Source organism: Cebidichthys violaceus, unplaced genomic scaffold (assembly GCF_023349555.1).
Source record: "Cebidichthys violaceus isolate CVI_PGR_0920_01 unplaced genomic scaffold, fCebVio1.0.p SCAF_24, whole genome shotgun sequence".
Classification (NCBI taxonomy): Eukaryota; Metazoa; Chordata; class Actinopteri; order Perciformes; family Stichaeidae; genus Cebidichthys; species Cebidichthys violaceus.
Genome location: NW_027176417.1, coordinates 7807994 through 7825609, shown reverse-complemented (window position 1 = coordinate 7825609; position 17616 = coordinate 7807994). Strand labels below are relative to the sequence as shown.

The 17616-nt window shown below is 47.6% G+C and overlaps 1 long non-coding RNA gene across 2 annotated transcripts in view; it reads right to left on the bottom strand.

Annotated features, from left to right (window-relative positions):
* Positions 1 to 16369, bottom strand: part of LOC137879044 (uncharacterized) — a 31732-nt gene extending 15363 nt beyond the window's left edge. The window contains exons 1-3 of one of the 2 annotated variants that reach the window (XR_011103696.1): positions 16317 to 16369; positions 13576 to 13640; positions 13263 to 13348 (exon numbers count right to left, since the gene is read on the bottom strand). This is a non-coding gene — a long non-coding RNA (uncharacterized lncRNA). Of the gene's footprint in view, positions 1 to 13130; positions 13349 to 13575; positions 13641 to 16316 lie in introns of those variants that run through there. The other variant, XR_011103695.1, reaches the window with a different exon arrangement.
* Positions 16370 to 17616: the final 1247 nt, after the last annotated feature.

Below are 17616 nucleotides of genomic sequence, written 5' to 3'. Positions count from 1 at the left end.
TAAAAGATAAAAGGGAGGGGGCGGTCATGCTGCTCCTCCTTCACACCGACGTGGTGACGTAGCGCTGCGAGGTGTTGCAGTGCTTGTGATGACACCTAGCACACCGTATCACAGTGAATCTCACATCTCCGGGCTTCGGCGTGGCCCGGTTCTCTGCGTGGTGCGTAGGATTAAGCATTCGGCTCCGTTTCCCCGGTAATGACACGCTCGCTCCCTCTGTTTTCACCAGGCCTTATTTCAATAAGAAATCATCCATTATTTAGCTCCCAACCTCTCTGCCCTGTTCGCCTCCCTCCCTCCCTCCCTCCCTCCCTCCCTCGCTGCCAGCCTCCCCTCGGATCGGGGGCACCCCGCTGATTCTCACTTCAAGGACGAACGTGGCGGAGAGGAGAGGAGTCGACCCAGTCACCAGACAAGAGAGGGAAGGAGACAAAGTAAGGAGAGAGAGAGCGCGCACACGCAGCTCTCAGAAGAAATGTGTGACCCAAATATACATTGCTTTGTACTCTGGTTCAAAGTTTCCTGTCCTCTCCACCAAACATTCAAGGAGAAGGGGAAAAACACAACAATGAATAAATCATACGGCAACTGAAACCTACTGTAGTGCTGTTCCTGAAGAGGAAGGGAGAGAGAGAGAGACAAAGACGCAGAGACGGCGCCGAGGAGAGCGAGAGACTTAAAGCGAGTTGAAAGTGAAACGGAGAGAGCAAACACCTCTTTGGTCTTTTGATGGCGCTCTCTTATGGAACATGGTATTTCTTGATTCACTCTTAAATCCATCATCAGTCAAGCTAATAACTCGACGTAAGTGCTCGCTGTGAAGCGATAGATCACATGCACCCGGCGCCGTCCCCCGTGAGCACTCAAATTACGGGAGCCAAACAGTTGGAGAGCCTATTAACCGACTCCAGACTTTGATTCAAAGTGCCGATTTTATTGCTAGAACGTCTCAAATTAACAGATTACGTTTGATATGGTGGGGCCGCGCATATTTAGTTGAAACAGTGCAAAAGGAAAGCTTGTTAAAAGTGAGACAGTGTGGATTCTTTCAGAAGATGCACGTTTAATCGTTCTCCAACATATGAAGCTGAAGAGGTGTTCAGTCCGGGCCTGCAGACGACATTTCATCACTTCTGTACATTTGTATTCAAACACAGAACTCCAGCAATGTCCCATAAACACAAAGTCATGACCCGAGTGTCTCTGCAGGTATGCTGTGTCTCCACACACACACACACTTCTCTCCCGTGTGGATTTGCAGCTGCCACGCAGTCTATGACAATATTAGCCAGCTGCGGTAGTTCCCGATGGCCCCGTGTTGCACGACATACATCAGATTCAGCGCGACGGCTCTGAAGCACTGGGAGACCCACCAGAGGAGCTGTCAGAAGCCGGGCCGGGCCGGATCCCACTTAGCGGATCCCGTCCCCGTCTCAAATCTCTAACGGCAGGCAGCGACTCCAAATGAAGGCCATCTTCAGAGCCCACGGTGCGCTGTGACACAAGAAGCCATCGCTCCGTCTATCACAGGAGAAAGCTGCTAATGATGATGTTTTTCTTCAAGTGCACAAACATCCAGTCCGGTGAGGTTTCTGTGTGTGTGTGTGTGTGTGTGTGTGTGTGTGTGTGTGTGTGTGTGTGTGTGTGCTTGACAGAAACGTCTTCCTGCATTACACTTTTGCGGCGGCGAGATGTAATAATTCCCCTTGAAAACTGGGGCTAGACGCACGCTTCCTAATGATGGAATCTTTTGATGTTTAAATTAGGATATCACACGCGAGGAGCTATCCTCTCAGGGCCGCACCTTCTTATGACAAGATTAGCAGCAAAGCAAAGCCATTACTGTGGTTTATTTCTGCCCCAGCCAACTCCCAGACACAGGCACAGAGGTAGGCAGCCATCCAGAGAGAGAGAGAGATGCTGGGGGAGGGAGGGAGGGAGGGAGGGAGGGAGGGAGGTGTAGTCAAAAATGAGAAGAGGTGATACAATAAATAGCAAGGCAGAACCCAGAAAATAAGAAAACGAGGGAACAAACTAATGGGGTACACACTCTTTATAGATCCCATCCAAACCACTTATTTATAGATCATCTGTGAAGCACATATAAACCTCTGCTTCATATGTCTGTCAGCCTGTCACGATGTCAGCCATGTCAACTTTTACATATTTTGCTGTCTCTGCTGTCAACACACTGTACGGCGATGAGAATTAATAACGCCGTGACGCTGACAAGCGCCGAGACGGACCGACCGGTAGCAGCGTTCTACTGACTCGGCCGACTGTCCCACGAGAGCCCAGATAGCCGCTGAGTGCGTTTTACGGGACAAGAAAGGGAAACTGACAATAATCACATTTTATAAAAAGACATGAAACAACACCGCGGAGCATTGTTTTCCAAAAGGCCTGGGTTTGGATAGCTGCTACCTGGATATACAGCGACAGAACACCTGGTTGCTCATCAGTATGCATGGTGATGCTGGTATTTCACCGTCCACAGCAGCAGGACACAGTTGGTCTGCACTTGCTGGGGACAACAAATCAGCCACATATGAGCCAAATCCCGTCCTTTACAAAAACAAAGTGGCTCCTTGAGTTACAGCGGTTCCTTTATCTGGAGCGACTGACGTCGTATCGTTGCCTTAAACCCATTCAAAGCCCTCTGTGGTGATTAACGGTTCACACCGCGGACAGCTCCTGGTGCTGAAATGAGATTCAACGGGACTCGCCAGATGACAAGCAGATTAAGAATAAAGCACAATGTTATTTTACCATAAACTCCCCACAGACACAAACGGCAGCGGGATTAGATTATTAGCAACAGTTGCACAGCAAAGACACAGAAGCTGAAGACAAACAAACAGTCCTCGTCTGCAAACCCGTTTCTATTATTTACTAGAGATTCAGAGCATAAACTCATGTTCACAATGTTTACTGAGGGAATACATCAAGAGAGAAGTAGAGTCACTTTAGACTAGACTTCTATACGACCAGAGGAGTCGCCCCCTGGTGGACACTAGAGAGAATGCAGCTTTAACACATGAAGCTCCGACTTCACAGCAATAATGGCAGCATATAACAGGTCTCACACACACACACACACACACACACACACACACACACACACACACACACACACACACACACACACACACACACACACACACACACACACACACCAAGGTTGGTGTTCTATGAAACAGGGGACATTACCTGGGCTTTCATGGCGGAGAGTGGCTGCCGGGTAGGTAGAGCACTGAGAGCCCTCCACCACTCCGCTCTGTCTCTCTCCTCGGTTGGGGGAGAGAGCTCAGGCAGCCGTTAGGACAATAAAGAGAGGGCCGGCGATGGCGGGTCCCCTCTGAGGCCCTTTCCACGCTCTCAGGTTGAGTCACAAGGGCCCACTTCATCGCCGTTATCCAGGGATGGGAAATACATAGCTTCTCTTTAAAACTCTGACCCGGCCTTTTAGTCCGGTGCGCTAGGGGGCCGATTATCCTCACTCACCCTTTTAAAAAAGTCATACGAACACACACACACACACTCACATAGAGATATAAGCGCATTAGAGAGTGAGAGAGTGGCACACACACACACACACACACACACACACACACACACACACACACACACACACACACACACACACACACACACACACACACACACACACACACACACACACACACACACACACACACTAGATACATCCGCCAAGAGGCTCGTATTTGCAGAGGCTACAGCCCCGACTCAGGGACAGATCTATATTTAAGAGGGGATGCAGCGAGCGTTTAACCTTGCAGCTGAGGTGACTCTGAGTGAGTCACGGAGGTGTGGGAGCTGCTTTTGTGGGTGCCGGCGAGCTCTTTTCTGCTGTATGTTCTCTCTGCCAGTGAGTCAGTGAGCCGAGAACTAAGGGACGGCTTTGCCGAGTCTTCTTTTTGAAGATGACATTGGAGCCTTGTATCTCCTCCCAGTCGGAGAGCCGGTCCTCTCAAGGTCTGAGCCTCTCTGCGACAGGTGAACCAGACCGGCGGAATTCAGAATTCAAGCGGAGAGAAACAAACAGGCGACTCATCAAAGTCGGGCTTCTGCGTTTGTGTTTTCCCGGTTCGCCCCCCAGCTATGTTTACTCATTAGCTGGCCGCGTCCAGCACCTCGCCGGATGAAAGACGAAGCCGAGGACAGATAATGAAAGACAATGCAGTTAACGGCAACAAACGGCGCGCACAAAGCCCCGCCGGGAGCCCGGTCCCCTGGTCCTCGGCGCTGGAACGGGTGGAGTCTGCTCTGTGCTCGTCTTTACCACACTGTGAATCAGACTTTCAGATGGGATCAGCTGGGCGGTTTGGGGGAGACCAACTGTTTCTGCAGGTTTGTGTCAATGTAGGTGGTTTGTCCTGATTGCAGACAAAAACATGACTTTGTTTTGCAGACTTTATGCATACGTTGGTGTGTCCTTTATCACAGTTTTCCTAAAATTAGACTTTAAAAATGTCAATACATCGCCTTGCTTACAGTGTAACAACACTGTACAGTAAAGCTAATATGTATAGTATTCTGTATTCTCATATTACGCTGAGTGTGCACCATTCACTCGCCTCTTTTGTCTTTTACCTGCTGTTCTTAGGTTTCTGCTGCTTGGGACTCTTTTGAAAAAGCCTTTTATTTGAGCATTTTAAGCATAAGAAAATATATGCATGGGCAAGACAAGCTAGCATCTGCTGTGCTGAGAAATACTGTAAGTACTCTGTTTACAAGCGCGTTTTATTCGCCGGAGACAGCGGGCCTGCAGGGTGACGGAACAGCACTGAACACAGTTCTTCTTGTACTGCTGGCTCGCTCCTGCTTCTGTTATTAAGTCCACAGCCATGCCAAGCGCTTGTGCACAATCCTCTGTTGTTTTGGGTGCGCAGCGCTAGGTAGCGTTAGCATCACCCCGGCAGCCGAGCCGAGGATAAAGCGTGTGTTTCAAGTGGAGGAATGCCAGTCAGCCAGAATCCCTCTTTTCCCTGCAGCATCTCCGGCATCTAATCCATGACCACAGACGTCCCCCTCATTACCGCCAAATTACATGCAAATTTCCCCAAATAAATGAGTTTTAAGTACTTGACAACCTGTCAGCCTTCGAATATTGAAACGTCCTGACGGCTAGATAAACAATCAACAATAATCACTCTATGCAAATTTGATATTTCCTGCACAATTACGGGAGGAAAAAACACCCACTATAAATAACTGGACACACAAAGGCATCTGGCATTTGTTCAGGTTTTGAACAGATACGGATGCAAATGAAAGATTCTTTAGGATGTAATTGATTCAAACGTCGCTGCGCCTCCACTGCCTCCTTTTATTGTTCTTTTTTCTCCTCCTGGCACTTGTTTTTTTTCTCCCCGTCTCTTTATCTCGCCGCTTTCAATATACACAGATAATGGCTGATGTAAATGAGTGAATGAGAGAAAGGGGAATAGAGAGAGAGGATGTGAATCACCCTCTTCCTCGGCTTCTTCTTTTCTCTTTTCAAGTGCACGCCGCCGCTCTAGAACAGAGATGTGTGCAAAATAACGGGCTCTTGTGAAGTGGATTGGAAATAACGGTGGAAGTGAATGCGGGCTGTGGAAACGGCGAAGCTCTGTCCGTCGCTTGTGAAGGAGATTACTGAGCGCCTCCCTCGCACCCGTTCCTCCACAACACCCAGAGATTAAGACCGACAAGAACACATCAAGTCGTTTCAGGACCAGCAGATCTCTCACTCTCGTCTCTCTCGCCTGGGCCTTTCTTTTGAAAACACTCCCAATCTTGCCTTTCTATTTGTCTTCTTTCATCTCTTCATTTGTCCGTCTTCTGTCCACACTCAGAGGCCTGGGAGGCTCGTCTAGAAGGTGTAATGTGTGCCGAGTCTGACCCCGGTGACCACCAACCTCCAGGATCAGGACATCCATTAGTGGGAGCCAACGGCTTCATCCCTGCCCAGCGCCGACACCTCCCGCTGGGCCTCTCCATCTCCGACCCCCCCCCCCCTTTCCAGACGGCCTTGAATCGCAACTCTCTGCGCTTCAGGTTCACGTCTTTATCGCTGTGAAACACTCCCAGTGTCAGGGGAGACTGCTGTGACTGACATCCAGAATAAAGGGGCGTGTCTACAGTTATAGGTTGAGGTGATTCTGGTCATTTCAATGTGACTTATCATCCGATCTCTCCTAGAGGTTTTATTTTAATTTTAATGTGAGTATTTAAAGCAGCGTTCAAAATAAATAAGTATTTTCCAAAGTACTATTCAAACAGTCCCCTTATGTCCAAATTAATTTTGTTTCAAATCAAATGTCAAAGTGTCTTAGTACCTGAGTGGAGCTTGAACGCTGGTATCGGGTCGGTATGACCCGATTTGTTCACCTACACCTTTCGTACTGTCAACACATCATGTTGTTCCAGTGCGAGGTTTCTCGATGTTCTCTAGACTCACATGGTTTTCTCTGTACGGTGAGATTTTAAACATTTCTTCACAGAGCCGGAGCTTTCGGGGCTCATGGTCATCTGGTGCCTTAAGGCAGATTCGCTTCATCCACTGGAGGTAATCCAGCCATGACAGCTGCTGAGGTTGCCCTGGTTACCTTAAAGCACCGCAGCGCTCAGATATTTATTTTTACATTGTCCTGTTGGGGAACAGAAGAAGAGGATCTCTCCGCCGAGACGCCGCCGGGAGACGAGGAGCGCTCAGATGTGAGAGGGGAAGGGCTGCATCTGATAGGACCTTTGAAAAGTGCCGTGGTGGACACCTGAGACGACGGGGGGACGGGGGGGAACGGGCGGACAGTCGTGGCGGCGGCGTTGACGAGCGGCGCCGTTATCAATCACAGGCTGCTCTATTAATTTCATCAAGGCCCCGGTGCCTGCTGACATTAAATGACACGCCGGTTGGTCCGACGGCGTCCCTGAGGTGGCGACGCGGCCGGCCGCCGCTTTTGAAATGCAAATCAGGCTTTAACCTTAAACAGAGCCGCCCGGCCGAAATTATCTCTCTGCCTTCGAGTCAGGTGCTCCCCTCCCTCCCTCCCCCCTTTCTTTTTTTTCTCCCTCCCCCCCCGTTCTTCCACCAAGTTGACCCCTGGGGTACCGGGGATGGAGAGAGCATCTTTAGAAGAAGCGACAGATAAAGGCAAAGGTGGAGGAGGTCGGGAGAGAAAGAGGGGGAGGGGGAAAGGAGCGGCAGTGCTGACACCGGCATTCTGTACTGATGAAGGGGCAGAGGAGAGCCACCGCCAAGCCCGGGGATGAAGACGTCTCAAGGACAAGGAAACGTGGGGAGGAGGATGGAGAAGGGTGGGGGGGGGGGGGGGGGGGGGGGGGGGGCATCTACTCCCTAGGATGACCACACACAACCCGCCAGTCCGTCCGACTACCCAAAACCGTCTACCTCAGAGTAAAACTCCACCTGAAATCAGTACGCAATCCAATGCCTTTGGCCTCTGGTTTAAAGAAACGCCCTTCAGAGGAGCCGCGCCGTCAGAGCTGTCAATATTGTGAAGCGTTAGCGTGGGCCCAGACGAGGAAGGATTGGTTACCAATGTGCAAGGAGCTGCCATTGTTCGCGGAAAGGCTTTTTCCTCCTCTTTCTTCTTTATCTGAGCAGACTGAACACATTAATTTTAATTGAGACATCAGACGAGAGTGAAACAGAGAGCGCTGCCTGGACAGGCGGCAGATACATGACGGAAAGAGAAAAAAAAACATTCAGACGGTGACTAAAAAAAAAAAAAAGAGGGAGAGGAAGCGGGGGGGTGAAGAAAGGAGGTCCCCGCGGCAACACAAACAAACATATGATAAACACATGAGAGCTATCTCTCTCTTTATCTTTCTGCCTCCTCCGTTTCATTCCTCCGTCTCCTTCCTCTCCTCTGGTGTCTTTAAAGAACAAAGCAACGCTAAGCAAACTCCTTCAGCACACGAGTTCTCCACACATCGCCTACATCTCAATGACGGCACGGCGGCCGCAAAACAGCATTTTGTACAGTCGATGCAAATCGAGATCCATATGACTCAGCGAGCGTTACTGTAGCTCGGGGATTTGATGTATCCATGTCACTGCACTGTCATTACAAACGCTTCAATGTGCAGCTAAACTTTTTGAGAGTATCGTGTTTATAAAGACACCCTCGAGACCCCGACACTAAAACGTCTCATTGAATCCTTAAAACAAGTGAAATCTGACACCGGAGTCACACTATTTCATCCAGTTTTATACAATTTAAAGACTTGAATATGCCAATATTTCAGAGATACGAGTGCGTTTTAGAAAAAGCGTGCAAAAGCTTGCTGTCCGCATGTTTGAATGCATGCATGTATCTGTGTGTGTGCTTCCACGCATGCACGTGTATGTACAGCACACACCCGGTACGTGCACACACACACACACACACACACACACACACACACACACACACACACACACACACACACACTATGTATGTGTGTGTGTGTGTGTGTGTGTAGGAGTCAGGGGAAAGAGGCGAAGGAGCCGGAGACACGAGGGGCTAAGCCCGGGATGTTAAGCACGGGGAGACACCTGGCGCAGGAACTTAAGTGCTTCCACCAAGTACCATCAACCCGAGATTAAAAGCGTCGAGGGGGAATAGCGGGAGGAGAGGGATGCAGAGTGAGCAGGAGAGAAGGGGGAGGGAGTGATCACGCATATGACAATGTCGGGGGAAGAAAAAAATCAAGAGAGGAGGAGAGGGGGAGGGGGGGGTATCTGAAGGCAACAGGATGAAGGTAAAGATGCAGTTTGTGCTGTACAGTTACACACACCGGACATGAAAACACACACATGCAGCACAGAGCAGACACAGGTAGAAACCCACATTCGTTGCTGCTTGACAGATAATAACAGGGTGTTGTTTCCCTCCAGCAGACAACATGATGATTGGTGACATATGGACTGCACAGAGAGGGGGGGGGGCAGTAAACACCACACTGTATACAACCGTCCTGGCTGGTAATTGCATATCGCTGTTGCCACATAGAAACTAAAAGTATTAAACATTTTTTTAGACGTATATCAAAAAGGTTTCCCCAACTGCCGGCTGCTTCACCTCACAACGCTGAAACACAACGATCGGCGTAATTGGAGTTACGAGGTTTTCCTCCACAAGTCCCCCGCCTGAAACCGCATACCCTGATTACCAGACAATCCGTCCTCAGATGTCTCTGTTCAGAGACTAGTCTGTCAAGGGCCTACTGATTACTGTGCACAAATACCAGGCTAATATTCTCTGTCGATGGCAAACAACAGGATGTGTGCACTGCAATCTATGGCTGGGTTCTGTGTGTGTGTGTGTGTGTGTGTGTGTGTGTGTGTGTGTGTGCTTTCTGCTCCAACTCGTCTTCAGAAATCTGTGTTTTGATTGCAGAAAGTAACTGCGTGTACGCCTCTTTAAAAAGACGTCCATGCTCTCTCTCTTCCCCATTTGCTGCCACTCCTGCGAATGGTTATTATTATCGTCATCAGCGGAGAACGGTGAAATCAGGGCCCTGACAAGCAATCTCTAACTCAATCTCACCCACCACCACTGCAAGAAAGATCCAGCACGGCAATCATTGCATCCAGCACTGGGTAACAGATTCATGATTTTCTTCAAAACGAGCAGGAAACCTGCCTACAAAGTGAGCAAAGGTCACTTTAATGTAAATGTTTAAATGATGTATTATCAAGAAAGCACAAATATCTTGATAACAACATGACAATCTGCTTTTTTTCACGATATCATTGAACATTATTGCCCTAAAACTGCCAATTTTTCTCCTAAAATAAAGAAATAATAAAATTTTCAGTGGTAAGAACAAAACTATTTACTCAATTTCTCACTCGATTAAAGAAAAATGTGATTTGAAGACCGATCGTGTGACTAAGCGGCTTGTTGGAACTGGTATTTTTTGCAGAGTATCTCCCTCTCCATCCAGTCAGTGCACTTGTCTGCATCCTACAGTCGTGTTGACAAGAGGAGGCTTACAACTGGCACACACAAGACCCACTACAGGCTTAATAGCGTTTCAAGTGTTTTCTCCGGGACTCGTGTTGAATCTCCCAACTGAATAACGAGCCGGCGGAGACGGGAAGGGGCTGAAGGAGCGGAGATGGCAGCCAGTTGGAATGTACTGCACAAAAAAAAAAAAAATCAGATGATCAGCTTCTACAAATGCTTGTCTGACTGAGGTCAGCGTTAGCGATGCTGCTGTTGGTCATCAGGAGGAATTGACTCAGTATTATTATATTCAAGGAGGAAATGAAATGGCAAATTAGATGACCCTGGGGTCCACAATAACTCCATTCAGAGGCCGGTGAGTCATGAGTGCAGATTCCTCTGTCTGGCAGTGAGTCAGGTAGATAGCCTGGCTGTCTTCAGGACATAGGAGAAGAGCTGAAGTTAAGCTATTTTTGCAGCTTAGCATCAATAATCCAACCTACAATTCTCCTCTCGTTCTGAACCCAGAGCAGGGATGAAAGATTTAGACTTTCACCCTTAGTCCCTGCTCTCTCTCTCTCTCTCTCTCTCTCTCTCTCTCTCTCTCTCTCTCTCTCTCTCTCTCTCTCTCTCTCTCTCTCTCTCTCTCTCTCTCTCTCTCTCTCTCTCTCTCTCTCTCTCTCTCTCTCTCTCTCTCGTTATCCTTCACCCCGTGACTCAGAACAGGAAAAGATCTTGTGATGATTATTTCACGAGTGTGCTGATATCATCTTCGCGGGTTCTCTTGCTTCTTCTCATCTAGGAAGAGGTTTACAAAGCACTGGACAGGAAGCTGCTTTGTCTCTCCAGGGCATCCTCACCGTGAAGCCTATTGAACAACTATTAGTAGCCTTTCAATATGGAAAACAGTGTTGTATCATCTGCATAGAAGGCAATAAAATGACGCAAGCGTTTGTTTGCAACCCTTAAAAGCATCGTCCATACTTCCTGTGTTTAAAGCCCTCCACTAACATCACAATAAACCTAATTTATTGTGAAGCATCTTCACGAAGTGATGTTTTGGTAACAACTACAGCTGTTCTGTTATTAGTTGACTGCCCTAAATGAACACGGAGCAACTGGGCTCCTGCTGTAACAAATCACTGGCAAATTTAGAAAATTAAAAGCAGAGGCTGTAAAACAGACAAAAGGTTAAAAGAATGAGAGAAATTAAACATATAAAACTCATTTAGTCCTTGCAAGAACCTCCTCCCACTGATCCTTCTGTACTCCGAGCTCATTTGGCAGCTCGCGTTGCCCCTCGACTGGCATCCAAAGGCTTTGGTGTAGTCGGCAGACGCCAGGCGAGCGCCGTGGTAACCTGTGTTTGAGAAGTCTGTGAGCTGCCCTCTCTACATCCCCTCTCTCTTTTCCTATCCTTTTGTGTCTGTCCGTCTCTCTCTCTCTGCCCGTTAATGAGCCATGCAGGACCGCCATCATTCTGTGTAGTCATGTAGAGAGTCAGAGAGGGGGGAGAAAAGGGGGACGGAAGGAGCTGGGAAGACAGAAAACGGGTGAGACACTGAGAGAAGAGAGTGGGGACATGATGTTTTCCCTCACCTCCTCCCTAATCAGGCCCGTCTCCCTACCAAACACCACACGGCAATTAGATCTGACAGTACTCCGACTCCCACAATCCCACCAGGATTCAAACACTCAAATCAACACAAGGGGGGGGGGGGGGGGAGATGCCTGAAAGCCGACACAACTTCAAGAAAACAGAGCTCCTGGTAGCAGAGAGAAGCAAGCGCTGAGGTAAACCTCTCAAAACTATAAAGACAGAGAATAAGAAACAGGAACATTTTGGCCAGATGTTTTCTGGGAAAGTGGTCATGACTGTGTGGGGCGTGTGCACCGGCAGTCTGCAGTCCCCAGAGGACGCCTTTGGAATGGTGGGATGATAACAAATACAGTTGAGCTCGCTTGCATGAACAGTGAGCTAATTGGGATAATTAGTTTGTTACCTCGCTCGTTATTGCATTTTAATGTGGATTCCAAACGATCGGGAGCATGTTTGTTATGTTTATGTGTGCCTCTATGTCGCTTCATGCATGTAGACATGTATATTATACACATTATATATTTATAGAAGCTGCCTTATTTACAGTGGCTTGCATTGAGCGAGGAGGTAGAGTTACAGGAACTTACTCAAACACACAGTAACTCTTATGGAAAACAAAATGCTCACAGAATAGAACGGCATTAATCTGTGGGTGTTTTGAACGTATTCCAACAGTTATTTTGTAGAACAATTTGCATTTTTGGAAGCCGGATTCCCCCCCCCCATCCGTGGTGAAATATCTAAATCTACTCCGGTTAATGATTTTATACATTTTCCAGCGTGCCTTTTCGACAACTTCCAGAGAATGGACGTAGACTTGTTGCTGTCAGCCGGGGGGGTTAAATGTGTAGGCGGGGGAGAGCGATAGCGATGCACATTTTTCCAGGCGCTGCACTGTCAAAATGCAACATGTGCTGTGGCTGGATTTAATTATGGCCGGCTGACGGTGAGACCGGTAACTCTTCCTCCTCTATGATGAATTAGTGCCTTTATAATAGTTAAACATCACTGGGAAACGGCCAAAGGTGCCCTTGCTCTTTCATACTAAAGGGAAATTTGATCTAAATCTAACGATGTTTTTGATATTTGAAAGAATAATCCATGGTAGATGTCTCAATGTGACATTGTCTGTGTTTCAGGGCGTATTGTTGCTGTAAAGTACACCTTGACCGCACAACGTTGCGGTCGCAGGACAGTTTTCTGTAACGTATACGCTGCCTTTCCATGCGCGTGTGTGTGTGTGTGTGCTACACGTCTGATGGAGAACAGGGGAGAGCCTGTGTCCAGCCGATGACAGCTCCCTATCTCCCCTCTTCAAGAAGCCATTTCAACCGCACACATCAAAAGCCAACTCTCTAGAGCAAAGCGCGGCAATAATTCCAGATAAATCGTTCCCTCGCGGAGCCACTTGATGCGTTCAAACGCACCCGTGACCTTCAGCTCTGCCTCTTTCTACATCATATAGCCCGGGAATATAAAAGCTTATTAGCTCAGAACATTGTTGATACGTTTGTTCGAAGGCAATGCACTAATGAGGCGTTGCAGGATGCGAGCAGCCGCCGCCGCCGACTATCGTTTTGGAGAAGGTTTTTTTTTTTTGGTTTTTTTTCTCCCCGCGCCAGAGGAGCACAATACGCCGCTAATGGCATCTCATTCGCAAGTGGGCAAATAAAAACGAAAGATGAAGTGCAATATTGCTTTACCATATCAAAGGAAGTGGCATCCACGGCTGTCTACCGGCATGTCGATGGGTGGACTTCTATAGACACGTGATGGACGGTTGGAGAAGCTGCACAGAGGAAGACAGAGACGGTGAATACTCACAGACAATAAACAGAACAAAAAAGTACAAGCAGTACAGACAAGATGACACTGCATTATAATACATGTAGGCATGTTAGCTAAGGAAGGACTTATAGGAACACATTTCAGATGAAAGAGCGCATTACTTTTTCAACTATAGTCACATTTACATCATGGTCTTTGTGCATCTTGCTGACAGAACCAGATACTTACACACACGTGTGTGTTGACACGCTGAGCAGCAGCTCCATTGCAGCAGCTCATCTGCTCAGCAGCAGCTGTAGAAAGAGAGAGGAGAGTTCTCTTACAACCCGAGGATTCCTCAACGTTATCTGTCTGTTTTAGGCGCCGACCGTCACATGCAGCCGAACAAACAGCAGTGTTTGTGGAAGTGTGTCAGACCCACGTTCTCCGCCATATCAAATCAAGCGCTTCCTAAACTGACACAGTCACCCGCCAAGCGAAACATGGAGCTCCGTTCATTTAAATGTCAACGTGCAAGAAAAACTGTCCCTAAAAATTATGAATAATAATAGTCGTGATTATTGTTTTAGCCATAATTGTGCAGCCCTACTTCAATGTGGCGACTAAAGTCAGAATAAGACCACAGCATGATAAAACACAGAGAGTTTTTAGAAGTGTTCCCTCCACTTGCTGCTGTCTGATCATCAGCTGATCCCGCCTCCTATTTCTGTGCCGGCAGGTGACAGGCAGCCCAGCGGCACGGTGTAATGAGGTGCAGTGGACGCCCCCCCCCCCCCTTCTGTTTGTTTATCAGCTCAGCGCTCACACCCCTCGCTCAATTTAGCGCCGGCCAGAGACGATCTGGTCTACTGATAGCTTGGAGTCTCACACCGACGACTACTTCCTCACATCTGCTTGACTTTTACGCGACTGTGAGCCGTGTAGACGGACACTGCGTAGTGACTTGTTGTTCGGTCCAGAGATGTACAGGTCTCTGTAATGGACACGTTCTCAACCTAAGTGCGATATGCTAATCAACACTTTACCTACTTGTCAGAAAACAGAGAAGGAGGGGACCTCGCTTCCTGGGACCAACATGCTCGTTTTCATGACCAGAGGGGATTCACTCCCGGTGTTACAGTGTTGTCTGATCACAAGCCTACATTTTTTATTTCTCCCATCATACGTGCCACCACATATGGAGCGGTATCCGCGGCAATCTCTCGTTCATTACTCTCATTTCTCTCCGTGCGTCTTTTTTTTTTGTAGATTCACATCCATGCTGGAATCCCCCAGAGGACCGGAGCCTTCGCCTCTCGTCGGGAGACTCTCACTCGAGGGCCCGCCTCAGAGGGGGAAACATTTTAGACTTTGTTCTGGTGTTGAGCTCTCTGAGGGGGGGGGGGGGGACGTCTGAAAAGGCCCTCGTAATTAGAGGAGGGAGTGAGAGGTAAAGACAGATCCTGTAAATCAAGTCAGCATCACTTTTCACTGCCACGTATCGACGCCAGCACCCCGGAAACAAGACTGGTATCTGATTTCTGTTTGTAGTCCGAGTCGTATCGACCAATTGCGTTTGAGCAGGAGCAATAGCGGGTTGCATGATGGGAAGTGTAGGCTCCAGTGCTTTTGGACCCGACCCTACCCCTTTAAAACGGTGGAATAACTTTGGTCATTTACATTTTTATGCCTCGTCCTTCCCAAACATCAAGTCCACGAGACGCCGCCGCCGTGCATTCTTTCAGGATCAATACCCAGAAGACACAGCGATTCCTCCGGCACATCCCGGCTCCTGTACCTCCACGGCTTGTATTTCCAGTCGACTCAATTGATTGTGTTGTGGAATACACAAGGCGTTTGGAGCCGAGTGGAGGACAGAGACACACTTACTGAATTTTAAGATTCACTGATCAATATTCTTATATTAACAAGAGTTGGTCGTGGGGAGTTATTACCTGCAGTGTGCACTGTGACTGTTTTGGTTTTACAACCCACAACCTCATTGTTCATGCAACAGGCTGCTGCTTTCAGACAAACAGCCACGAGCTTCTGAGCATCAATCAACAGAAACACACAGTTAGCCGCTAGCTGTTAGCGGCGCGCTAATGTTACAGGGTCCCAGGAATGGTACCACAGCAACAAAATGAATATCCTGTAGGACACGGGTAACGTTCGGCAGAAATGAGGACAAGAGGCAGTCGGTTCTTTCTCCAGAGTACGTCTCGTTCTTTACTTCAAAACAACATTCAATGTAACACCACTATGTGCGATCACCTGTGCACAAGTGATTCAGGGCAACTGTAAAGATACAGTGCAATTTACAGCAAACTGTATTTATAACAAGCTATATTAAACTGTCTGAAAATAGATTTGACCTGGACACTTATGATGGACCTGCACATCACACAGATACAAAACAATGTCACTAAAGAGCGTTTAAACAGCAGCATGTTCAGCTTTAAGCTCTATTAACTGTCATTAACCATTAACTAATGTGCAATTCTGTCTTTACCCCTGTTCTGAGACTCAAGGCACTTGTTCTGAACTAAAATTACTCACATTGTACACACGCGTTTTTAACTCATCTTCAGTGTAGTAACCAAAACTCTCAATCTACAACATTCATTTTTCCTACATACACAAGGTAACATTTCATATTAACTGACTGTTCAAAATATACTTGTTCACAAGGCACTGAAACATATTAACACTTTCTGTAACTAACAGCGGTGTGAGAGCCCAAATAATTACTGTGTGAATGTAGATCACGTTAGCGACATCCCTGCAAGACAATACTCAGGTAAAAACAACCTGTTTTAGCGCGGCAAGCAGCTAGCTTACCTGCTAAAGCTAACGGCTCGAGACCGTCGCGGATTTCTAAGCTACATATTTACACTTTCACAATAACGTCACAAAGCCGTACACAATGAGCGCGCACATACAGTCTTGTTTCCCAAGAGTGAACATTGGCCGTTTTCACCAGTACTAACCTGTAGGACACAGGTGACGTTCGGCAGAAATGAGGACAAGAGGCCGTCGGTTCTTTCTCCAGAGTACCTCTGAGGATCGCGCGGGAGTCACACCCTATAGTAACCTGCGCGCAACTGCTCCGGTGTCAACAGTTCCTCCTGAGGCGCTGCAATGCTTAACTGTCCTTTTGTACGGTCCATATGTTCTAATTACATTTAATAATTCAATAACATGTTAACATATTAAATCATTCAAAATAAACTGACAAATTAAATCATAAATGAACATCAATGTGGTCACATGTTTGGGTGTGCCACACTAAGCAGTCAAAAAGACACATTTCCTCCAGGAGATAAAAAAAAGATTCAAGTAAAGACAATTTCTTCTTATTAATGGAAACACAAAGAACATCGAATGGAAGATAAAAAAGGACAGCTGTTCGCTAACGCGTTAGCCATGTCTACTGTATACAGCGATAATATGTCAGTGTTTGTTTTGCTGCCCCCAAGTGGCCAAAAACAAATAACTACTTCTTTAAAGGAGGGTCTTGCCGACTGATACTCGTCTGACTCAGGTTTTAAATGACGGGTCACGTCTAGATGGTCACCCACACTTTACAAAAATCATAATTCATTTCACATTATCTTGTGGCAAACTGCAGTAACACACATGCATGCTCACGCCCTCACACCTCAGAGACACCCTTCTCCATCCCAGCTAAAACACACCTGCTCTCTCACACACACACACACACACACACACACACACACACACACACACACACACCTTGTATTGTCTTCAGCTATGCTCAATTATTAATGGATAAACAAAGAGCCGTGAACTGTGATGGGCTGTCGGCAGATATTTTCCCCTCTCATATCTTGGGGGCCCAGGAAACATACACAAGAGCTGAGACTGTAAACAGGGAGGAGAAGCTTAAGGTCAAACTCACTCAACGCTCTCACACACACACACACACACACACACACACACACACATGCATGTATTCACGAACAGATACAAACAAACTGAAGATCTGCAAGGAGTACAGATTGCCTAAAAATGTCAGGGGGAACTGCATGTGTGTGTGTGTGTGTGTGTGTGTGTGTGCTGAGGAAAGTGTGTGTCTCAGAGAAGTGGAGCAGATAGCTCATTTCCTCTACTGAGACGGTTAGCTGACTTCTCCTTCTCAGGAGGTTGGCTAGCCATGTGAAGAGAGAGTGTGTGTGTGTGTGTGTGTGTGTGTGTGTGTGTGTGTGTGTGTGTGTGTGTGTGTTGGAGACAGCAGACTCTCCTGAGTAAGTGAGGATGATGTAAGAA